The following is an 18,870-nucleotide window of genomic DNA, read 5'->3' on the forward strand; positions in this document are numbered from 1 at the left end:
GCTTTTCAGTTACACTTTGATATGTATTGCTCATTTAGTCCTGTTCCCCTTGGGAAGCTTCATCACGATTAACAAGGCCAGTAGTGTTAGCATTAATTGGTCGTGCTGATGGTCTGATCTAAGGTCCTAAGGAGTCCTCCTATAGCATTGCAGACTGTGGTGAGACACTCTTGGGAGCTCTGCCTAATTGAATGTTGAGTCTCTTGATCGTTAGACCCAGGAGAAATAGTCACTGCCCGCTCGTAAGCCCAGCCTTTGAAGCAGCAGTCCATGGGATGAATGAAATGCTCCCCGACAGCCCCTGCAGGACCTGGAAGGAGTGTCACGAAGCAGCTGACCCCACTGGGATGCCTTCCTCCCTGTACCACCAAACTGGAGCTTTTCTTCTGCTCGCCAGCACCTTCAAGTTTTTTGACTTCAACATGTGGACCCTGAGCTCAGAGGTGTCAAGATGCATTTCTTGCATGGTCATTCTTATTGTTTTCAGTATGTGTGTGTGATTTGACTCATGCTCTTGTACCTGCACAGCTAGCACTGGGAATCCCCTTCAACACAGGCTGGTGCAGGAGATGTTAGCAGCTCCCCAGCTGAAACCACAGGGAACCTTTTATGTTGAAGAACACATTTTGATTTAGTTTTCTTGCAGCCATCCAAAGCCCTGCTGTAGGTGTCTGTCCTCTTAACTGCGGCAAAACTACAGTCATGAGAACTACAAACTCGTGAGGAATCCTGGACCCAAGCAAATGTAAAACTCTCAGCCCTGTGACTGAAGGTCCTTCAGTTTGATCCATGAGGGCATTCGGCATCCCTGTCCTTCCTTGCATCTAAGGGCATTAAAACCTCACTGAGAGCCTACTGAAACGACCGGTGCCTCCTCAGAGCCACTGCTGAGCTGCTGGTTATGGTGCTCAGAAGGACAGTGGGCTTCCTGGCAGCCCATGGATGCTCAGATTTCCTTTTCAGTAAAGCCTCTCTCACATACACCCCTGGTTGCTTTATTCTCAGCGCATAAAGGAAGACAAGTGGAAGATGACAGCTGGACCTTTTCTCTCCTGTCCTGGAGAAGAACAGAAGATAACTTTAAAAGTTAAACAAAGCAAACCTCCCGCTGGATACATGACTCCTTACCTGCACACTTCCTTCAGGAAAGAGATTTTCCTTAGGCTGCTATAAAACGGGAATGACTCAGTTTAGGATGACATTAACTAGAGGAGAGATTGATTTAGAATAGTGGTTTTCAACGTCATTTGGCTTTTCTTCTACCTGTTTCATCACCCTTACAAACCCCCTCTAAAGAGCTTTGGAGGTAAGCCCCAGGCAGCCAAAGGAACGCCAAAAAAATTAGGGTGGTTACAACTTTAACTTCTCTCTGAAAATCTTAGATCAAACCAAGTTTCTCAGAGAGTGGGAGATGGAAAACTGCCGAGAAGTGTCTGTCCTTCTCCCATCATGTGGCAGAGAGCTCAGCATGAACCATTGTGAAAGGACCTGCCCTTCCTAGCACTGAGAATTAGCTGTTTGGAAATTGTGACCCAAGAAGGATATCTCAAGTGAGGCACCTAGGAAAAAAAAACAAAAACAAAACAAACACACAACAACAACAAAACTAACAAAAGTTGTAAGTTGTCAATACAAATCCTGGTTGTCTTTGCCAGGAGCTCAGCACAATCTTGAAATGCCTTGATGATCCAGAAAACCAAGAAAATGCCAGGCTGTATTCAGAAAGAGAGAATAATACTGAAAACGCTGTAATGGAATTACAGAACTGCATGATACACCTTCACCCAGAATAACGTTTTCTATTCTGCCCTCCCTGCCTCCAAATGCAGACACGGGAAAGGTCTAGGGGAGGGCAAAGGAAATTATTAAGGGCATGGAAAGACGTCCATGCAAAGAGAGATTAGAAAGATCATGGCTATATAATTTAGAGACGACATGAATAAGAGAAGCCATGATAGAGATATATAAAATAATTTGCCTTTTTTCTGGTTTGCAGAGCTTTTGTGAACTCAGCCCACACTGGTTTTCCTTCAGCTCCATGCAGGACTCAGATGTGCTTGGCAAGCAGGAAAACAAACATCATGGAGCTGGAGGGCATTCTCCAAGAGCCTAGAGTATGGAGTGTTATTTGAGATTGAAAATGAGTCATTTTAATTAATGTGGTCCTTCTTCTGATCCTGGACGCAAGGACCCTTGTATAAAGGAGGAAACCTCTCAGGAATCCCTGGCCTTTGATTCCCTTGGGGAGGCTTAACTCAGAGGAAGCCTCTTCACCCTATCCAGATATCAGTAACAGTATTTTCATCACCTCCGCATCTGCGTTACATTTATTTTCCTTTATACCCCCTTCTCTGGGGACAGGGTCTCACCATCTTTGGTCTGGCAGTACTGGTCATCCATGAACATCTCAGTAAAATGATAAGGCAGGCCCCTTCCTTCCAACTAGCTTTGTGGCCAGGAGATCCCGCTCTAGACCCTGCTCTAACATCTCATGTCGGAGACCTCGCTTTCTGCAAAACTTCTGGTGAGTTTACTGAGGCTCACTGCGACTCACTGTTGTTAAGTTCATGTTGCTATTAAATAGGGCTGCATGGAAAGCACCCCGTGTTCCTGCAGAAGGTCTCCTCTTTCACACCCCACCAACCTCTAAAGAGCCCAAAGGCCACCCAGTCCTTGTTCTCAGCCCAAGGCAAGGATGAAAGTGAAGCTTTTGACCTGGAAATTGTCTCTCACTGGAGACAATTTTCTCACAGTGGGTCTGTCTCCCTTCCCAGAGGGAAGGTCTGGGAAGCGTAAATGCTCTGGTAACTGTTTCAAGAAAGTGTTTTAAAGAGAATGTGAATTTTGGAGGGACACAAAAAGGCTCATGTGCCTGAATACTTGTCCATTTCTTCCAACTGTACTGATAGGTCTAATAAAAGGTTATTAGATCTCTCTATACAAAGTTGCCTCTATTCAAGAGGGAGCACTTCTGACACTTATGATACCATCCAAACTCCATGCCTTTCAAAACAGTAGTCTTAGACAAAGACTTACCATCTGAGGGCCAGAAGGGAAAGAGGGAAAAAAAAACCCAACCCAGCATACAACAAAGGTACAAAGAATAGAGACAACAAAGGTGCAAGTAAGAATGATCCAAATAAAATGGTGAGATTCCAGATGGACTCAAGAGACATAAATACCTCGTCTAACCTCAACACACAATGAGTCGCCGGGGACAGAAATGAAAGCAGAGATCAGCTGGGTGCCAAGTAGTTTGTTCTCAAGTTTCCCCCGAGGACAAGAGAGGTCTACAGCACTTAACAGAACAGTTTCTGTTTGCTTCGGGTTCTGCCAAGGTCCAGAATTAAAAAGTCCAGGACATTCAGAGTCCTGAAGGAACTGGCTGATGAAGTTGCAAAACCACTTTCCATGATATTCGAAAAGTCATGGCAGTCAGGTGAAGTCCCTGCAGACTGGAAGAAAGGAAACATCACACCCATTTTTAAAAAGGGAAGAAAGGAGGACCCTGGGAATTACCGACCTGTCAGCCTCACCTCTGTGCCTGGGAAGATCATGGAACAGAACCTTCTGGATGCCATGCTTGGGCACATGGAGGACAGGGGGATGATTCAGGACAGCCAACATGGCTTTACTAGGGGCAAGTCCTGCCTGACTAACCTAGTGGCCTTCTATGATGAAGTGACTAGGTCAGTAGACAAAGGGCGACCTATGGATGTGATCTATCTGGACTTCTGTAAGGCCTTTGACACAGTTCCTCACAACATTCTACTTGCCAAATTGGGGGGATACGGATTTGATGGGTGGACAGTTCGGTGGATAAGGAATTGGCTGAATGGTCGCACCCAGAGGGTGGTACTCAATGGCTTTAAGTCCAGATGGAGAGCAGTGACTAGTGGTGTCCCTCAAGGGTCCGTCCTGGGACCAGTACTGTTTAACATTTTTATCAAAGACATAGACAGAGGGATTGAGAGCACCATCAGCAAGTTTGCAGATGCCACCAAGCTGTGTGGTGTTGTCGATACACCGGAGGGACGGGATGTCATTCAGAGGGACCTGGACAGGCTGGAGAGGTGGGCCCAGATGAACCTCATGAGGTTCAACAAAAGCAAGTGCAGGATTCTGCACCTGGGAAGAAACAATCCTCAGTATAAATACAGCCTGGGGGATGAGGTATTAGAAAGCAGCCCTGAGGAAAGGGACTTGGGGGTGCTGATGGACGAGAAGCTGGACATGAGCAGGCAATGTGCTCTCGCAGCCCAGAAGGCCAATCACATCCTGGGCTGCATCAAAAGAAGTGTTGCCAGCAGATCCAGGGAGGTGATTCTGCCACTTTACTCTGCTCTGGTGAGACCTCACCTGGAGTACTGTGTGCAGGTCTGGAGCCCTCAATATAGAAAGGACATGGACCTGATGGAGCGGGTCCAGAGGAGGGCCACCAAAATGATCAGGGGGCTGGAGCACCTCTCCTATGAGGACAGACTGAGGGAGCTGGGGTTGTTCAGCTTGGAGAAAAGGAGGCTCCAGGGAGACCTCATAGCGGCCTTACAGTACCTGAGGGGGGCCTACAGGAAGGCTGGGGAGGGTCTGTTTACAAAGGCCTGCAGCGACAGGACGAGGGGCAATGGTTTTAAGCTGGAGAAGGGGAGATTTAGATTGGATATTAGGAAAAAATTCTTTACCATGAGGGTGGTGGAACACTGGAACAGGTTGCCCAGGGAGGTGGTAGAGGCCCCTTCCCTTGAGATATTCAAGGTGAAGCTCGACGAGGCCCTGGGCAACCTGGTCTAGTTGGGGGTGTCCCTGCTGACTGCGGGGAGGTCGGACTAGATGACCTTTGGAGGTCCCTTCCGGCCTGGACCAATCTATGAATCTATGAATTTTGAAAAGATGGTGGGAGCAGCAGAGGAGCTCAGAGTGCAGGATCGCGGCTGGGTTGGGGAAGAAATGCAGCGCCAAAGCGATAGTCATGAGAGTAGGGTCCCCAGTGAGCCTGGAGAGGAGGAATGCAAGACAGAGCTTGGGGTGACTGTGAAATTGCAGTTACTGCAATTTCACTTGTATACACGTCTGGAAACAAGGTGGGATTTCTCAAGGCAGATTGTTTCCATATATCAAAAAAAAAATCAGCTTTTGACATCACCAAGTAATGGCAGGGAAAGAACAGAAAGCCTTTGAAGGAGGGAGGCAGTTGCATAGACTTGTGCATGGTATCTAGGGAGGAATAACCCCCTGCACCAGTACAGGTTGGGGGCTGACCTGCTGGAGAGCAGCTCTGAAGAGAAAGACCTGGGAGTCCTGGTGGACAACAGGATGACCAAGAGCCAGCAATGTGCCCTTGTGGCCAAGAAGGCCAATGGCATCCTGGGGTGCATCAGGAAAAGTGTGACCAGCAGGTGGAGGGAGGTCATCCTCCCCCTCTGCTCTGCCCTGGGGAGGCCCCATCTGGAGCACTGGGTCCAGTTCTGGGCTCCCCAGTTCCAGAAGGACAGGGAACTGCTGGAGAGGGGACAGCAGAGGGCTACAAAGATGATGAGGGGCCTGGAGCATCTCTCTTATGAGGAAAGGCTGAGGGACTTGGGTCTTTTTAGTCTGGAGAAGAGAAGACTGAGGGGGGATCTGATCAACGCCTATAAATACTTAAAGGGTGGGTGTCAGGAGGATGGGGCCAGTCTTTTTTCAGTGGTGTCCAGGGACAGGACAAGAGGAAATGGGCACCAACTTGAATGTATGAAGTTCCACCTAAACATGAGGAGGAACTTCTTTCCTGTGAGGGTGGCAGAGCCCTGGAAGAGAGGTGGTTGGAGTCTCCTCTAGTTGGAGTCCCAGAGAGGTGGTGGAGTCTCCTTCTCTGGAGACATTCCAAACCCACCTGGACACCTTCCTGTGCAATCTGCTCTGGGTGGATCTGCTCTGGCAGAGGGTTGGACTAAATGATCTCCAGAAGTCCCTTCCAACCCCATATTATTCTGTGAATCTAACAGTTCAGCGTTGTCCTCTTGACTCCCCAGTGTCATTTTTCAGCAAAACCTGGGGCAGGAGGATGGGGTCTCAGCCAGAACCCACAACAAGCTGGAGCCCACACAATATTTCAGGCCTAGCTAGTATTTGCTTACCTATACAAAGTCCAAGCAGTTGAAAAGACCATCGAGGAATATCCCCGCAGACTCACAGCTGAAATAGTGACCTTTCTCTACAGCTTAAAAAGAAAGAGAAATCAGGTTGAACTGATTCTCCCCTAAATGAGGAGCAAGCTTGCTGAAATAGCAGCTGAGGCAGGTTAGAGACATAATTGTAAAGTGAGGTGGTGTCCAAAATCCCAGGCCAGCTGGCCAGGAGGTTTATAGACTGAGTGGAGACAGCTGATTGTTGTGAGTTGCTAAATAGCATTCCAATTAAAACTTTCATGGTGGGATCTAGCATGTTCCCACACTGAAAAAAAAACAGGGAAGAAACGGAGAGGCAGAACCAAAGCGAAACAAACCTTGAATACCAGGTCTCAACTATAGGTTATGAGTCCTTTAAAAAAACCTAGCCTAGAGGATAAAAGTAGCTGCAAAAAGTCATCTTTATTTTTATTATCCAACGTTGGCAGCCAGCTGTCCCCAAAGCTGAGGAAGATGAAGGACAGATGCTACTCTCCTGGGCTTTTTTTGGCCAATGACCCCTGCTGTAAGTCAGTCTGATCCAAGGGGAGGGTTGTGCTGAGGGTCAATTATCGGGAAGTTTCCAAAGTGCGGCTCTGCGGCCAAGGGCAGGCGGTGATAAGAGCTCCAGGTGAAGTGGTCAAAGTCAGGCTGAAATAAGTGATAGCAACGGCGAAAGCTGCAGACTGCGACCCTGTGACACCAGTTGAGTTTGTCAGGCTTAATGCGGCACAGGGATTTTCTCTGTTTCTTTCTGAAGCATCCTCCCTTGTTTGCAGCGTCGCAGACAGGCATCGCTCACCCTGGATTTGTCTGACTCCCTGTCAAAGCAAGATTTATTCATGGGAGTGGGTTTTGCCATGGAAAAATAAACAGCGGCTTCTCCCTGCAGGGATATGGCCAGTCTGTGCCCAGTGAAGGCAAATCCTGCGCGCAGCTCCTGGAAGACCATGTCATCTCCATCTCCTATCAGCGCCTCTGGCCCCTCTCCTGAGCCACCTCTCCATCAGAGGGGATGCGTATGCAATCCTGTACAATAGAGCCAGTAGATTTTTACGATCAACTAGAGCAGATGCAAGCCTTCACAAAAATTATGCCGGGTAAAATTGCCATTTCCATGACTCACTCTTGCACTTTTCTTCTGCCTCATAGCAGAGCACAGCATGGCTATCTCTGAACAAATTTAATCGCTTTAGTTCATATTTTTAACCATTGAGAGAGGCAGGATTTGGAGATGTATGGCCTACCGCTCTGACCTGGTTGGACAAATCCTCTATTTCTGCGTGCCCATAGAGATTTTAGATCAGAAAAGTATCTTGTCTGAAATCCATGTGCACAATACATGGTCTTCTCATGCTACTGAGGAGGTGGTGCTGGGTGTTATTAATGCCACAACTCTAAATCTGCTGTACTTTCTGTATTGTTCCTCTTGTATTTGCTTGCGGTGACACTTATCTGCTCATGTGCTCGTCGTTTTGGGGGTCCACGCTTTGGCTTTTTATCCCCAGAAGTGTTGACATCTTGGATCTAACCAGGGTTCTGGTGACAGAAACCGGCTCCCCAGGTCTGCCGCATTGTGGCTGGGGTTTCAGCCTTGTCTGGGTGGGTTTTCTTTTGCCATGAGCTCAAGCTTTTCTATTGCAGCCGTTGCGTGTTTTTTTCACCAGGACTCCCACTTGCAGTGCTCTGCTGGAGCATGTGCGGCTGCGGAAACTGTTCCTCATCTCTATTAAAAAATATTCAAAATGATGCGGGGAGCAGAAGTTTGAGTTAATTACAAATTATTCTCGATTTCACTCGCATTTTATTAACAAATCCACATTAATCCAGTATTAAAGCAGGGCGGGATTATAGGATTTCTCTCATCTGAAGCTTGGAGCAAGGGAAGTCTATAATAAACCTACCTATTCATTTGACACAAAGCTGTTCTATCAAATCTACCACAACATGTGCCCCCCCTCCCTACCCTTCCTTGCGACGTATGTATGCAATCCTATACAATAGAAACAGTATATTTTTACTATTAAGTAGAATGGATACAAAACCCATCTGGGGTAAAAATGCCTTTCCAGCACTTCTGGCCTTGAAGGCACTTTTCTGCCTTTCTACCTTTCCAGGTGACCTGCTGGGGACATCTTCTCCCTGGTGGAGACCTGCCGGCTCCCTATTTGCGTCCATTTCCACCAGCAGAAGCGCTGACCCCGTAGCAACCTATTTAACCACACGCATTTGCTTAAAAGCCAGATGAGATCACGCGAAAGGAAGCTTCTTCTGCAAACAGAGGTGCACACCACGAGGTGGGACACACCGGAGGAAGAAAAGGATCTGAGCGTGTTCGGAGAGAGCTGGAAGAAATAAGATGGAAAGGCAGAACTGTTTCATCTTGATCCTGCCACAGTCCTCAAAATTGTCTCGAAAGTTTTCACAGAAAGGAGCTAGCTAAGGGACTGAAATAGTTTGCTTTAAGATATAATCCTTTTAATAAAATGTAAGGGTCAGAACTTCATGTTGGCAGTGAACATTTTGCTAAATAGGGCATGATGAGTTTGCTGTTCTGCTCCCAGACTGGTGGCTCGTGCTTGCGTGTCATAATGTACAATAATTGCATGAAATCGCCGTCTCTGCTGGGGTTGGTCCAGGTTGATCAGTCTAAAGTGTAACAGCTCCTGAGCTGATATTATTCTTCTTCATTTTATGGACCTCTCTAATAAAAACATTTCCCCTGGAAAAAAAAAAACAAAACAAAACAAAAAAAAACCAACCCAAAACAAAACAGAAAATGAAGAAAAAGTTCAGGTTTTGCAGACCTTTATTGTCTCATTCATGGGGATGCCATGACATGAATATCTGAAACACTGAAATGGTTTCATTTTATACCTAAAAAAACTATCTATTTTCCCACAGGTTTTTGGTGAAATAAAAAGGGGATTTGCTCATGGATAATTCTGCTGATTCAAAAAGCTGCATTTCTGTCTCAGAAATTGGCATTTTCAGCCAAGTCTCATTGCCGTTGCTCTTTGCTTAGATGTGACAACAGGCTGTGCAGAAATGAGAGTTTGAGCTCAGAAACGAGCTGCCTCCCAGACACATTGGCTGCCTGAGACACGCAGGTGATGGGGCTTGGGAACAGACCTCCTTTGGAGCTATGTTGGTGGTTTCTTTTTAGTGTCTCTTTATATGACCTGCTGCCCAGGTCTGTTTTTCCATTAATGTTTTTGAGACTAGCAAACGTGTTAGAGAAGAGAGATTAAGCCCGTTGCCGCCTCAACAGCAGCTGTCCTCCTTTGGAAACTGAAGGACAGTATTTGATTTCTTGGCCAAAGTCTTTTGCTAGGCCCTGGGGTCTGGACCTACAGTGCTCGGTTCTTTGGTGCAGATGGTTTCACCATCTGGGGCTGAAGATCCCAATGGCCACCAGGAGTTTTTTGGGGCCTTGCACCTACCAGTCCTTTGCATTCAGCAGACCAGTCCTTCTGTCTGTGACTGAATGTCTCAGGGACTTTTTGGGTAGGTTACCCAGATGGCTACCTCCCTAGTGCGGGTAAGGCTCACCCTCTCGCTGTCAAACTCCACTGGTGATAAACCTGCTGTTGGCCTCAACATCCTACCCTTTCAGCAAGGCAAAGGCAGAGAGAAATGCTACCTCAGGATATCAGCTCTTGCTTCTGACTGTCCTTGAGCAGGTAATCTTGACGTGTCCCAGGTGCTCAGAGCCTGGCCAAGCGCTGGCTCCAAGCCAGACATCTTCAAAGCTCCTTGCAAAGCCAAAGGGAGAGGCATGGAGAAGTGGGCAAGAGTGCTGGTCACACCTGAGTGGCAGGGTAGCAGGAGGTGAATGCTGGTTGGGTTTTAAGCAGAGTGGAGCACTTGTCTTTGGGTGTTTTAATTCCTGCATGCCTTTCTGGTTTCACTCCATCCATGCTCTAAAGCAGACCCAGCCAAAGCCTGGGTTTCTCCTCCCCAGCTGGAATGTCACAAATCATGTTGCTTGTACCTGCAATCCAGGGATCCCTTGGTGACGTTTTCTGGATGCATCTGGGCAGGCAATCACCGTGGTGCAGGGTGGGCCCAGTGCCAAGGCAACGATATACTGTGGATAACAGAGTTTTTAATTATTGCCTTTTCCCATGGACAGGTCACGGTGGAAGAGCCACCACCCTTCAGAGTGCAACTGGGGGCTGCTGTGAGGACCGGGATGTGACTGTCTTTAGAAGACAATTTATCGTCTATCTGCTCACTGCCAGGTCTCTGCCATCTTCACTGCAGACTCAGTGCTGGGAGATGGGGCCTCTTGGTGCTTTAATAATAGGCAATTTGGAGTACAAACAACCCTTTTGTGCCTGTCACGTAAGGAGCCCCCTGATAAACATGGCTGTGGAGGGAAGCTGACATGAATATATGAGATTCCTCCTGCCCACAGCCAGTGCCAAGATCCTAGGCAAAATGCACCATCTGCATCAGGTCCTATTAAGTAAATTAATGCTCTGGAATTTTTTTAAAAATAAAGACATAATAAAAAGAGAAAGAGCCCAAGGAACTTCTTTTACAAATTAGTCACGATTTGCAAGAAAAATGATGCAGTCAAGGGAGCTCCAGGACAACAAATGAGCCCAAGGCTGAAACATCCATTAAGCAGACCGCTTGTATCAAGAAGTTTCTTCTCTCCCACCTCAGCTCAAGCTCCTCTTTTGAGGTTTTTTTTTTGGGCATGGGTCGAGATATGGATGCACATGCTGACTTATGGAATCATAGAATGGTTTGGGTTGGAAGGGACCTTAAAGCCCATCCAGTCCCACCCCCTGCCCTGGGCAGGGACACCTCCCACCAGACCAGGTTGCTCCAAGCCCCGTCCAACCTGGCCTTGAACCCCTCCAGGGATGGGGTAGCCACAGCTTCTCTGGGCAACCTGGGCCAGGCTCTCACCACCCTCACAGCAAAGAATTTCTTCACAATATTTGACCTAAATCCCCCCTCTTCCAGTTTGAAGCTGGTTCCCCTCATCCTATCTCTACATACTCTTGTAAAAAGTCCCTCCCCATCTTTTCTGTAGCCCTGTTAGGGACTGGAAGGGGCTCTAAGGTCTCCCCGGAGCCTTCTCTTCTCCAGGATGAACAACACCAACTCTCTCAGCCTGTCTTCATAGGAGAGGTGCTCCAGCCCTCTGATCATCTTTGTGGCCAAAGGTGCAGAAGGCAGTGCTCTCCTAACTGACTCTAATCCTGATCTAGGAGCCAGAGAGGAGGCAGCAGCATCTAGAGGACCCACAACCTGTTTGCAGCTCAACCCTCAGCTGCCTGGAGGAGCTGGGAGGGAAGGACAGACCTCACTGTCATCCTGGACATTGAGGACAACATGAGATCTGGGCCAGGAAAAGCAGAGGCATCTTACACAGGACCCCATCTCGCCAGCCATGAAGGATGACTGGGGCACAAGGCCCACGGGGAACTGCTTGTCCCTTGCCAGTGCCATGCGTCCTTCGTCTACCAGCCCACCCTGGGCTCCTCCTGAGCTTGCCGTTCGCACAGCCAGACTCACACCATTAAACACGTCTACACAACATGCAGTACAAGGCTTCCAAAAAGCCAGTCTCAAAATAACTTGCACTCTAATGCAAGCAGCAGACAAAGCTAAAGAAAAGCAGAGGAGCAGGCACCCTTCAAGCTAAAGCATGTTATTAAGGAATATTCCTTTTTTGAAGTTTGTTGATTTTATTTTTATCATATTTTAGCACAAACCCTTTTCATGTTATAAATTAAGTAACTGCTGCAGAAGGGTTATGTTGGGTTTTTTTTCAGATGCATTTCCTATAGAGAGATTTTTAAAGTTTCCAGTACAAAAAAAATAAATAAAAAAAATCATGGAAAGCTGTGTTGAATTATGTGATACATTGAAATTAAAATGAAATTCCAAATTATCTTGCAGTCAGGGGCTGATGTGGACTGAGTGATAATAAATAAAGGTTAAAAGGACATTGGCAAGTCTTTTTTCATGGCTTTCAATTTTTCCCCTCCCTGTTGTTTGTAAAAACCTCTTAGAAGATTAAAAATAATATTTCTTTCCCTATTGATTTTTTTTTCTTTTTCCACATTTGAAAACAGCATTTATTTATTTTCTGTGTTTCTAATGGAGCTGGGATTAATGTGGCTTTATTTGTTCTCTGCTTGGCTTGTGCTTTCGCCTGGCGGAGGGAGGACGGGGAAGGGTGCTCGTTAGCAGGAGCCCAGCACCAAACACCTCATCCAAGTTGCAGCCAAGGCCAAGGTCACCAGTAAATATTTTGACCCTGGGGCAGCCACCCAAAAAGCTCAGCTCGTGTTCCTTGGGCACTTGACACTTCCTTGGTCCAAAGGCTCCATTCAGTTGTGTCCTGTGGTTTGGAGGGAAGAGGAGATGGCTGCCCACTTCTGAACAGAGGACTTGGGAAAATACGTGGTGGGAAAATAAGTCTTTTCATCTCCCCCAGGTCCGGGTGGAAGACGAGTCTTTAGCAAAATACCCTGCATCCGATGGAGGGTACGTGAAAAGATTTCTCTGGTGAAAAATAGCATTTTCATCCTGATGTGTGATTGGGTTCTGGAATTCGGGGTGAGCTCTGCTGGGATAGGGGCGTTTTCTCATCGTTATCGACTTTTTTGAGGGGGGGGAGGTTGGCTTTTTAGGGTGGGGAAAGGCAGGATTTGAAGGCAATTTAAACATTAAGACTTTAGACTACCTAATTGTGTAAACTGTAATGGATATTGCAGTCTGTTAACTGGAGGGGGAGGATTTTGGTGCAGTAAATGTTAAACTATTTGAAAATGCACAGGCAAGAGAAAATTTGGATAGTTATATTACTCATCTAAGCACTTGTGACACTTTAAGACAAAGAAATTTATGCATTTAAAATGGATGTATTATGTGTGCCAGCGAGGATGGTTAACGACAAAAGTACTTAAAGATGTTTTCCAACTAAGTTATAGGAAGAGAATAAAATAAAAACTCGAGCGTCTCAATGCTTTTGGCTGAAGACGAGGGACTCTGTGCCCTGCACAGGCTGCTCACGCCTCCCCGGGTGCCGATGTTGCCCTTCCAGCTGATGAACCCTCCCATGAAAATGCCATGGGAGGTGAAAGTTGGGCACTAGCTTAACAAGTTTCAGTTTGACAGATTTTGGTAGGTCAACCAGCTGCCTGCGGGAAGAGAAAATGCCAGGAAAGATTATTTTCTTTCAGCATATTTCGTCAGAATAGGGATAGATTTGTTTCTGGATGCCATGCTTCAGGTATATATTTTTTAATGTATTTAAAATATTAAAGATATAATCCTATCTCTCTGTGGTAGAAGTTCAATTAAGCTGAGATTTGGCCTTATCCATTGATGGTGAGGGTCAGTTCAGGGAAAATTGCAAGTTTTAGTGACGGCAGCAGACAACTCCTCAATTAAATATTTGGTGAGATCATTTATGATGAGCAAAGCCTTCCATGCTTCTTCCCCCAGGTTTCCTTCTCTTCTCCTTTTACCCCAGAAAACAAGGAACCACATCATCCCTACTCCCCCTGACCCTGCCCACCGACATTTTTCTGTTAGGAAGACAAATCTTATTTGAGGGGGAAAGCAGTTTTCTTTGGTAAATACCGATTTCTATTAATAAAAAAAAGTATTTTTGTAACAAGATATGTTTTTCAGTCAAGAAGACCTGTATCACTGGACGATGCTGGAGCTGTCTCACCTAAGGCCATGAGGATGTAGGATCTCAGGACAACAACCTGCCCAACTCTCCTGCCAGATCCACCATCACATGGCTGAGGACCTGGGCAGGCACTTGAGGACCCTTGGGGTGACCTTATCTTCTCAGAGATGCTGTGAAGGTAAGCGCACTGCAGACAACATGGCAAGGACTCCACCAGGGGATGAGCTGGTTGGACTTTGGGGCTCAAACCCAGCCTCTTCCCCCATGTTCAGCAGGGAGACAGGTGTCCAGAAGCTCTCATTACACCCAAAGCAGATGCCAAAGATGTTCACCCCCAAGGTTTTAATTTAATTCAGGGGAAGGAAGAGGATCTGGTGAGACTGCACAACAGACGTGTGTGGGCACCCAGCAGGGGACTAGAGAGTGTGGCGATGCCTTGATGCAAGTCAGAGATGCCATTCGATTTGCGGTAGTGGTTTTCCTCTTGAAAAGCCACTAGGGGGGTTGGGGCCAGGTGATAAGAATATTAGATGTTATTCATGGCCCTAATGAAGAATGAGAATGGAGGGACTGTGGTGGGTTACTTTGGAGAGAGGAGCGGCTCTGCTGGAGACATTCAGAATAAAAACAACAAGAAAAGAAGAGATGGATTTCAGTTCATCACCCCTGAAAAAAAAAAGAAAATATTTTTTGGGCTGTCTGCTCTGTTCCTGTGGAACTCGCTGCTGTGGGGAAAGAGATAAAGCAAAAAAAAGTTTTCTCTTTAGGGACAGGTTAAACTTCAACCACTCTTAGGGATAACCCATCCTAAAACCCAGGAGGGGAGGAAGAGCCCTCTGCAGTCGATAGGGAAAGCTGCATCCCCAGTGAGAAGGTGAGCTGGCCAACCCATTTGCAGCACTGGACTCTTGCTATTGCCTGGGACAGGGCTGACCCCGTTCCCGCAGTAGGAATCAAGGTAACGTCCCAAAAGCTCCTGGCACCCATCCCAGCACGATGCCAGTCCTCAACTGACCAAGCCTAGTGGGGGACAGGCTGGAGGGACGTCCTCATCTTGCTTTCCTCATCAGCCTAAAGGCTTTGTGGGGAGGAAGGTAGTGTTTCGTTAATTATTAAGGTAGTTATTTTCACATCCACTTCAGAGAAGAGATCACAGCCTGGGATATTACACCTGCCTTTAGAGGGTTATAGACCAGAGCAGGCGTCTCTGAGCTCTGTGGTCTGTGCTGCAGCTGGTCTGATCTCCATCGCCTGTTGGGTCTGGTGGATGGGGTGCAGGAGCTCGGCAGCGCTGGTCTCTTTGGGCAAAGCAGTCACTCCTTTTTGCTGCTCTTGTGGCTTTGAGCACCCAATATTTTGGGCAGAGAGGGAGGCTGGGCTTGTGGATGAGGCGCGGGATGAGGATGCCGGGGATGCAGCCAGCGCACAGGAGGTGGTGCCAGCAAATCTGTGCCAGCGGCTGGCAGAACCTTGCTGGCAAAGCCCTTTGGTGCAGCAGTGGCCAGCCTGAAAACCATCCCTTGTCCTGGCGTGGGTCATCCGTGAACAGGGACCTGCTAGTGCAAGGTCCAGCCTTCCCTTACTGGCACCCCAATGCTGGGAAAACCCCTCCGAGAGAAGGTAGGGCATTTATTTTTGGGTGCCTCGGCATGTCACTAGTAAAACAAAAGCTATTAATGCCTCTGCTTTTTGTTCAGGCTGTAAGCTCTTTAGGAGGGCGAGAGCCTGCCAAGACATATTTGTGTAGGACCCAGCACAGCAGGAACTTAGTCAAAAAAAAACCAAGCCCCCAGAAAAATCGATAGTAGAACAAGACCAAGAGGTGCTGCTGAGTTTTAATTCCTCGTGACCAGTTCTTGGGATGGTAGCTGGTGTTTTAGGGGTGGCAGTGTGCCAAAAAAAAAGGGTGCTGAGAGACAGGCAAGTTCATTTCTTCGGTGTATGTTAAGACTTCTTAAAACCTTTGCTGTGTGAACCCAGTATTTCCAAGGAGCAGAAGGTGTGTTTCCTAAAAAGGGAAGAGGAAAAGGCATTCTCTGGGGAACGGCGGTAAATCTGGGCACAAGGCTTGGCTCCCCCCCATTTTCCTGAGTCAGTGGAGAAAAGAAATGTCCATGAGCAACTGGGGTATGATCAGCTTCATGGAGCCTGCTCTAAATCCCCATAGGAGACGCGCATGAAATATGCAGGATCCGTCTGCAGAGGGTTTTTTTTGGGGGGGGGAGGTGAGAGGAAAAAGGGAATTAAACAAAACCCTCCCAATTTTCAGGTCTGCAGTGGGAGCCCAGCAACAGGTACAAAGGCTGCTTGGCTTGCAACTCCGAAGTTTCGCCAGAGCAGACTTTCTTATCGCTCTGCCTACAACGTGTATGATACTTTATTAGCATCTTCCGCGGTAATCCCAGCAAAACTGAAGGAAAAAAGTGTCAGATCAAAAAGGGGAGTATGAAAGCGGGCAGCTAAGCAGGTTGCTGGGATGCTAATGATTGCTTCCTTCATTCTCTGAGTGTCACGCACAACATCTCTAAGCCCAGCGCAGTGCGTAAGCCGCACAAATAGCCATATTTGTTAACATTCATGTGACTCTTTCGTCTGAGCTGTATTTCCTTGAGTACGCCACAATGAAGAGTTTCTTTTAATAGGGATCAACCAGGAAAAACAACTGTGAGGGACTTTTCTCTCCCTCTCCCTCCCTCCCTCCCTCTCTCACTCCCTCTCTCACTCTCTCTAAACCTTTTACACTGCGGTTGAACAAGCCTCTGGATAAAGACTTTATCCAAAAACCCCCTCTTTAAAGTTATTTCAAATTTCTCTGCAAGGCTTTCAGAAATCTGTTTGTTTGAGGGCAGAATTAGATGTGACCGGCGTTTTATTGTGACATAAAACCATATTTCTTCCCTGGAAGATTAAAAAATAAAATCGGTTAATAAGAAAAGCTGTCAGCAACAGAAAATGGCTGACATAATCCGTTTATCCTCCGAGCAATAAAGATATTGGTCCTTGGGAGTCTATCCTCTCTCTCATGTTATTTCGCCCAAAACATTATCTTCCCAGCATTCTGATGGATTAAGAAGTCATATGGGAGATAGCAGGGAAATGACAGATACAAAAAAAATAATATCCTTTCATTTCCCCTCCTCCCTGCACTCTCTCTCTCGCTCTCTTTTTCTCTCTCCCGTTTTCTCCCCAGCCCCTCCTTCCCCTGCCTCCTTCTCTCTCTTTTTCTCTGTCCCCTTGGAAAAGTGGTCCCTCTCTTTATTCCCAGCATCCCAGCGCTCTGCGAAAGTCCCGAGCCACTAACCCTGGTGCGGTGGGGAGAAGCGACACAGAACTTCTTGCCCGCCCTGGTCCCTCTCACGCAGGCAGATGCTAACAGCTCGGCACCATTTGGTGTCTGAATACCTCCTGAATTTTAGGGAACTGCAGTCACAGCTCTCTGTCCCTGCGTTGAAGCATGTCTGAGCAACTCACTGGAGGAAGAGAGATGAAATCCAGTAATGGATTTGAGCCCAGCAGAGCCGGGACTCTTTCCTGGGTTTTTGTTTTTTTGGTGAAATCTATGGATGGAAGAGGGCTCCGGTCTTTGGAAAGCTCCTCTTCTGCACTCACAAGCATCTTCTTGATGTCCTCCTCTAGTGAAGTGTAGCCAGTACAGGAGATCATCTTCACAGCAGATGAGTGAGCAGTCCTGGTGACATCGTTCTTGGTCCTGGGGGCTCCTGTCTCTCTGTTTTCTGGAGGCCCTGAGGCTACTGGAGAGAAAATACAGCACAAGGCTGAGGTCCCGGGGCTCTAGGACATGCTGCTTTGACCCTGACAACTCCCAGCACTATGTGTCTGGTGGCTTTGTGCTCTGCTTGAGTAGACTTTGTGTTTCCCCTTTTCTCAGACACTCCAAAAAAGCCCTACTGCCACCAGCTCATGTCCTGCCATGGCTCTGTCTGACCAGGGCTTGCTCCAGCATCAGAACATGTTCCCTGAAGGGCTTTGGAGGTGCAGGACTTGGGGTTGGGTGGGACATGAGATACCACTTAATCCCTCCCCCTCTGCCCAGAGCAGGATCATGCAGCTCTAAAGCATCCCTGAGGGATGTTCACCTAACCTCTTCCTAAAGACTTCCCATAATGGCCACTCCACCACCTCCCCAGGAAATTTATTCCAGTGCTTCTCTATCCTTAGCGCCAGCATGTTTTTCTGAATATCTGACTTAAATCTTCCACGCTGCAATTTAGGGCTCTTACTTCTCTTCCTACCCCCAGCAGACACGAAGAACAATTTACTGTCTGTCTCTTTTTCAGCAACCTTTCAGCTAGCAGAAGAGGAGAGGAGATGAGCAGGAGGAGTGATCTTTTCATTCTCCCCATCTAACCTGCTTATCCTCCAGGTGAGCCTTACCTGCAAGATCGTGTTTTCTAGATCCGCATCCACTTTCCTGCTTGTCCTGTGCTGAGCATGGGGTCTGCCACCATCCAGCCTTCCCCTTCTTCACCACTATCTCCTGGTCACTCCACAGCCCCAGCTCAGGCTCCCCTCTCAGTTCCAGGTGACTGAAATGTGTTACCAGTCAGTTTTTGCCATGGGAAGTCAAAATACATGGAAATGGAAATTTTAAAGAAAAAAAAATAATAATGCAGCCTGCTCTGACAACTTTCATGAAAATTTTCCTCTCTTTTTTATTCTTCTTTTCATCTCTTTTGCATCTTGTGAACGTTTTAATTAATTTCTTCACTTTTTGCCCACAGAATCAGCTCTGCTCTGCTATTTTATGTGATTTAATGGACCATAAAGGATGCGATGTCAACTTTTTACTCACTATTTACCCCGCACCCAGGTTGGATCATTTGCCTATTAATGTTTCCCCAGATCTCACCTACTCCGTATCCAGAAATGTTTTTATTTTGTAAACCATGCTGTAAAATGAAAACAACGTATAACCAGGATAAAATGCAGCATTTAAAGATCTTGAGTTTTACCTAAAAGAATTTGCTTTCTTCTAGTGGCACTTATTTCCCATGGTCAAAGAACCTATGAAGAGAAAAAAAAAATCACAAATTG

Source organism: Numenius arquata, chromosome 9 (genome assembly GCF_964106895.1).
Source record: "Numenius arquata chromosome 9, bNumArq3.hap1.1, whole genome shotgun sequence".
NCBI classification, from domain to species: Eukaryota; Metazoa; Chordata; class Aves; order Charadriiformes; family Scolopacidae; genus Numenius; species Numenius arquata.